Genomic DNA, 5,739 nt, shown 5'->3' with positions numbered 1-5,739 from the left:
TGTCTTAGACTCTTCCAATGCCTAACCTTTTGTATATGGAAAAGGGCATAAGACTCACACTAGCCCCAAGATCAGATAGGGTTTTTCCAAAAGATTTATCCCCAATAGCGCAAGGATTAGAGAAGCTTCCAAGATCTTTGAGCTTAGGTGGCAGCTTCCTTTGTAGAATAGCATTGAACTCTTCGGTAAGCATCATTGTTTCACTATCAATTTTTTATTTCTTTAACATAACCTCCTTCATGAACTTGGGGTAAGCCGCCATCTACTCTAGTTCTTCTGCAAAAGGAATGTTAATTTGAAATTTTTTAAAAACGTCAAGAAACTTACCAAATTATTTTTTCAGTTTCTTCCTTTCTTAATCTTTGAGAGAATGGAAGTCGAATTTCGGGCTTTGGCAGGGCCTCTTTTTTCTGCACCACAAGTTCTTCCTCCTTTTCAAGAGTGATGATCCTTAACTAATGTCAAGGTGACCATTTCCTCCGAGTGGGTTGAAGTTGAAGTACTCCCACTTTTTTTGGCTTTAGGTGGTACTGATTCACTTACCTTGTCACTCCTTGTTGTCGTGACATTGGCATTATTTTGCAGATTCAGGATTGTGTCAATAGGCAAATTTATGGGCGATCTTTGTGCTATTTGTTGAGGAAGTTGACCTAGTTGAGTCTCCAGATTCTTTATTGAGGTTGAGTGATTTTTCTGGATGGCTCTTGACTCTTTAATGAAAGAACTTGTGCTTGTTACTAACTTCTCAATAGCACTTTCCCAAGCAGCTTTTTGAGGTGGAGCTTGATTTTCTTGAGCTCCTTGTTGACCTTGAGATCCTCCCTGTTGATCTTCCCATGAAAAATTTAGATGATTTCTCCAACCTCGATTGTACGTACTAGAGTAGAGATTATTCTACTTCGCATTGTTACCAATAAAGTTCATTTCTTTTGGTTCTTCTATATCATCCTCATCTGGTACTTCACAAGCTCCATTTTTATGTGCTCCCCAACAAAAGTCACAACAAGTATGTTTCAATAATTTGACAGGGGCCACTTGGGGTTGTATATTTAGAGCTGTCACCCCTTTCTTTATATCAGCGACGATAATATCTTCTATCTGTTTTGAGAGCAGCTTCCCTTGAGCCAACCCAACATCCATAACATTCAATTCCAGCATACCACTTTTTGACCCACCACCTTTATCATACAATATTATTTGTCTATTTTTCATGCTTCTGATGCGGTTTTGTAATTCAAAGAACCACCTGTTGTAGCATCCAACATAATTCTAGTAATGACTTCAAACCATTACAAAAGTATTAGTATTTGAGCAGTGTCGTCATAAGCATGATTGGGGCATCCTGCTAGTAAACTCTTGAACCTCCAGTAAGTGTCACGAAGAGATTCTCCTTCTTTTTGTTTGTAACCAGAAATCTATTGTCTTTTTCTAACGAACATAGTTGGGGGGAAGTATTGTTCCAAGAACGTATCTTCAAGGTCACCCCATGTGGTGATGCTACCGAAGGGTAAAGAATTAAGCCACTTCTTAGAATCATCTTTCAATGAAAACGGAAGTAGTCTCAATATCTTGCCTTCTTTAGAGCAAACATGAACCTTTATTGTTTCACATAGTTCAAAGAAGTTTGTGATATGTCTATTGGGGTCTTCGTTATGTTTACCGAAAAAATCTCCTTTACCTCTCGTTATAGAGAGGGACTTATTTCGATCTTGTTGACTGTAACCGGTTGGTTATGCATGGCCAACCGACCACGGCTTTTATCTGGATTCCCATAATCGCCGAGGGTAAGTTCAGGTGGTGGTGGATCATCCATTTCTACAAATATGAAGAAATCTCCCAAATCCTCTTCTTCCACTACTAACTGTCTTTCCCTTTCTCTCCTTTCTCGACCCGCCTTTCAATTTGCTTTCGCAGCTTTTTCGATTTTGGAATCAAAGAGAAGTTACACTAAGGACTGGCCTCACATACGACGTTATACAAATTGTGAGTAATAAATAGTTTTAAAATGAAGAAAAATAAATAATTAAAATTAAAAACAAAAATTTTATTGTAGAGAAAAAATGCAATTAAGTAAATAAGTTATACTCAATAGTGATATGGAAATCCTCGAAAACGACGCCAAAAAATTGATCGTGTTTCAACAAGTGTACTGAATCATTGCAAGTAATAATAAAAAGGTAATACCGAGTGTTGAACCTAAGAATTGCGTTTTACTATCGAGTTGTATTAATTACTAAAACTAAACAAACAGTTTCTAAATTGATTGAAATAATATTTAAAATTAACAACCGTGATAAAATTGATCCTTTATACTAAGAAAAATGTCAGGAATGAGTTTCACTTCGAATCCAACCTTGGTGTCTAATTTGATCCTAGTTACTGAATTTTTTTTGAATTATTACCGAATTCTCTTTATTTTTCTTGCCTTAATGTCATAGTGACATAACCTTTAATTCCAATGTAACCCCTAATTCCTTAATGAATTTAAGATTATAATTAAGCCTTACCGTATAGGAGCTCTCTTATTAAACTACTACCTTTGCAACAAATTTAATTGGTTCCATGACTTGCATCTATCCCTATACTACAATATCAGGAATTTCTCATCTCAAGCATTCGTAAAGTTCACTTCCGTTTCAAAATACGAATCGTAGAACATTTTAATATTGATCAATCAAATAAAAATATTAAGCACATAGATGAGAAAAATAATTCAATAAACTCATTCATATAACTAGCAATCAAATTAGAAAAATAAGAGTTTCATCTTGTTTCACTCATCCCTAACAAATAGAGTTTAGTTACTCATAACAGAGATACAATAGATAGGGACTAAAGAAGAATTACAAGAATGATTCATGAATGATTCTTAAGAAAATTGGTCCAATGATGTTAGAAACAATCGTCTTTGAGTTTCTCGGCTAAGGCACAACTCTTCAAATTTCTCAATAGTAAAAAAGATCCCTAGAAAGTGGGAAAAAAAGCATGTGTTTTAATACATTCAGCCGCGTGCCATGTGCCCGAGGCCCACAAAATATGTTGTCTAACTTATAATACATTAGTCACCTCTTTCGATTCTGAATAAGGTTCCGGTGTCTTCATGAACGTTGTAGCTATATATCATATCTTTCATTTGGATTTGGTTTGAATCCAATTGGACATCTACAACTCCAAATATCACTGAAATACATCACATATGTCATGTTGATTTCTCATCAAAATGCAGCACTACACTAAAACAAAGAAACAATGCAAAACTACAAAAAAATCTCTACTTAATCAAAGAAATAATAACATAAACATTTCATTAAATCAAATAACTAAAATCAACAAAATATATCAAATAACTTCTTAAATTAACTAATGATTAAAGATAAATAAGAGTAAAAACAATGAAAAATATGCATATGATGAAAAGTTATCATGCAACCATAGAATCGCTATTCCCTTTTAAGTTTTGACTTAGGGTAACTGAGGTTTTTGAGGTTGCAGCCGCGTATGGGCGATGCATGCACGAAAGAATGATTAGTTGGATTTGACGCCAGAAAATGGCTTTCTCCCTCCTTTCTTATTCGCACATGCGGGCGACTTCTTTGCATTATTTACTCCGGGATAGCCGAAAGCAACTTTCCTGCTTTTCAATCAAGTTTCTACTCTTTCACCTATGACAAAGAGATCTGAAAAATTTTACAAGACGTTCCCTATTATTTTGTCATAAAACGGAGGTTGAAGAGTGTTTATGGACATGGTCAACATTTCATTTTTACATAAAGGGGGTTCAACCTGAGAAGCTAGCTCTCTCCATCGTTAGGCGTATTCCTTGAATACTTCATTGTCTCGTTTTGTCATATTTTACAATTGTATTCTATCAGGAGCCATGTCGAGATTATACTTGTATTGTTTCAATTAGACATCCACCAAATAGTTCCAAGAACCGATATGAGCTTAAGGTGCATATACCAACTCAGGGAAGCTTATGTCAAACTATCTTGAAAGAAATGGATTAGTAGTTTTTTCGTCATGGGGAAAAAACCCATTTTATGACAATACATATAAGATGGATCTAGGGAAATGTATTTCTGTTGTATTTGTCGAATTCAAGCAATTTGAATTTCAGAGGTATTACAACATTAGAAACGGGGCATAGGTACGAAGCATCAAAGTCATGATTGTTTACCCCTTCGATAACTCTCAAGAATTCTTCCAAGACTTTCCATTTTTCTTTGGATTGATGGCTCTCGAGTGGTCGAGGTTCATATGGAAACTCTCCAGTACTATGTTGTGAATTTGAAGCCACGACTAGAGGATTGTTATTAGGGAGATGAGTGTCTATTGGTGGGGTATAACCAGGCAGCATACCATAGGGTAGAAATTGTTATGCCTTCCTTTCTTGGTAATTAGTCTGAAGGTTTGGAGTGACGCCCGTTGGGAGAACAAGAGTGTTTTTGGGAACCCTCTGGTCTACCAAAGGATTCCCATCATTTCTATTTCCATGTGCTTGTAGAATCTCGAAGATCTTGGTTGTTTGCCCTTTGAGCTGGTTCACGTATTCTCTTATTACTATTAAATCTAACTCTTCCATGATTTTTGACTGGGATTGTGTCTGATAACGGTGTCGTAGCACTAGTTTTTGTTTGTTGTGTCATTTTTTATGTGAAAGAATATGGCATGAGTATGCAACGTGATGTATGCAAATGTAATTGTGCATGAATTTTAGAGACCTATTTATTGCTTGTTTGTATATATCTTAACCAATATTAAAGAGAGGACCATGGGATCAAAACTGAAGCCAAATTTAATTCATTGAGAAAAATCGAAATACACGTTTTACTACAAATGAGAAAACAAACAAAACTAAAAAATGAAAGTAGAAACCTAAACATGAAATTTGGAAGTTTAATGAGCAATCAATTTTTTTATTAGCTCGATTAAACTTGTACAATGTTCAATAAAAATGGAAATCTCTTGAGGGATAGAGAGAGGATTAACCCTCATGTCAGCATCTCTTAATAAAGGTGGAATATCTCTAATAGCAGAGTTGAATAAACAAGTTTGGAGAAGCGATCCATCCAAAACATTCCTTCTTGAACAAGTCTCTTGATGATGTCTATTTGTGTATGCATCTCTACTTCTTTTCTTGCAAGTTCAACTTGGTATGCCTCAATGATCTCTTCTTGATATTGGCTTTCTACCATGATATTGCTTTCACATTCCTCTTTTACACTCTATTTGTTGCTTTAGACTTGCTTCTTATCAACGGGTGACTTCACGTTTTTCTCCAGATTTCTTTAGCAACTCTTTAAGCATGAGACCTTCAATCACTGCATTTCCTGTTATTGACATTTGAGTCTTAACTCTTCATTCGCACACCGCAAACATTTATGAGTTTTATCCTTGCTTTCTTCTTCCTCTCTTGCCTTTTTTTGTACTTTCTCAAGGATAAGGGATTTTGCGTATTCTCATACTCCATATCTATATAAGCCTGGTGAGCGCTCTCCAATTCTTGTTGTAACTTTTCGATTTCTCATCCCTTTAGAGCTAAGTTGACCTCTAAATCTCCAGTAGTGAAAAATAATTATGTTGATACTACTTCGCGGGCAAAGGCGTTGCTGTGAAAAGGCAACTTGATCTCTAAGGCCCTTTTTTTCACCCAATTATGATATTCCTTTCCTATACCACAACTTCTAGGTGAAGGGGCAAACACGAGAAGGGGGTTGAATTTTGTTTGATAAAGTTTAC

At 35.6% G+C, this 5,739-nt stretch overlaps 1 non-coding gene across 1 annotated transcript; it reads left to right on the top strand.

Annotated features, from left to right (window-relative positions):
- Positions 1-1,324: 1,324 nt before the first annotated feature.
- Positions 1,325-1,430, top strand: LOC113787909 (small nucleolar RNA R71). The gene has a single exon (XR_003474428.1). It is a non-coding gene; the product is annotated as a small nucleolar RNA R71 (small nucleolar RNA).
- The last annotated feature ends 4,309 nt before the right edge of the window (positions 1,431-5,739 follow it).

This window comes from Cicer arietinum, chromosome 7 (genome assembly GCF_000331145.2).
Source record: "Cicer arietinum cultivar CDC Frontier isolate Library 1 chromosome 7, Cicar.CDCFrontier_v2.0, whole genome shotgun sequence".
NCBI lineage: Eukaryota > Viridiplantae > Streptophyta > Magnoliopsida > Fabales > Fabaceae > Cicer > Cicer arietinum.
This window is presented reverse-complemented; position numbering and strand designations above follow the sequence as displayed.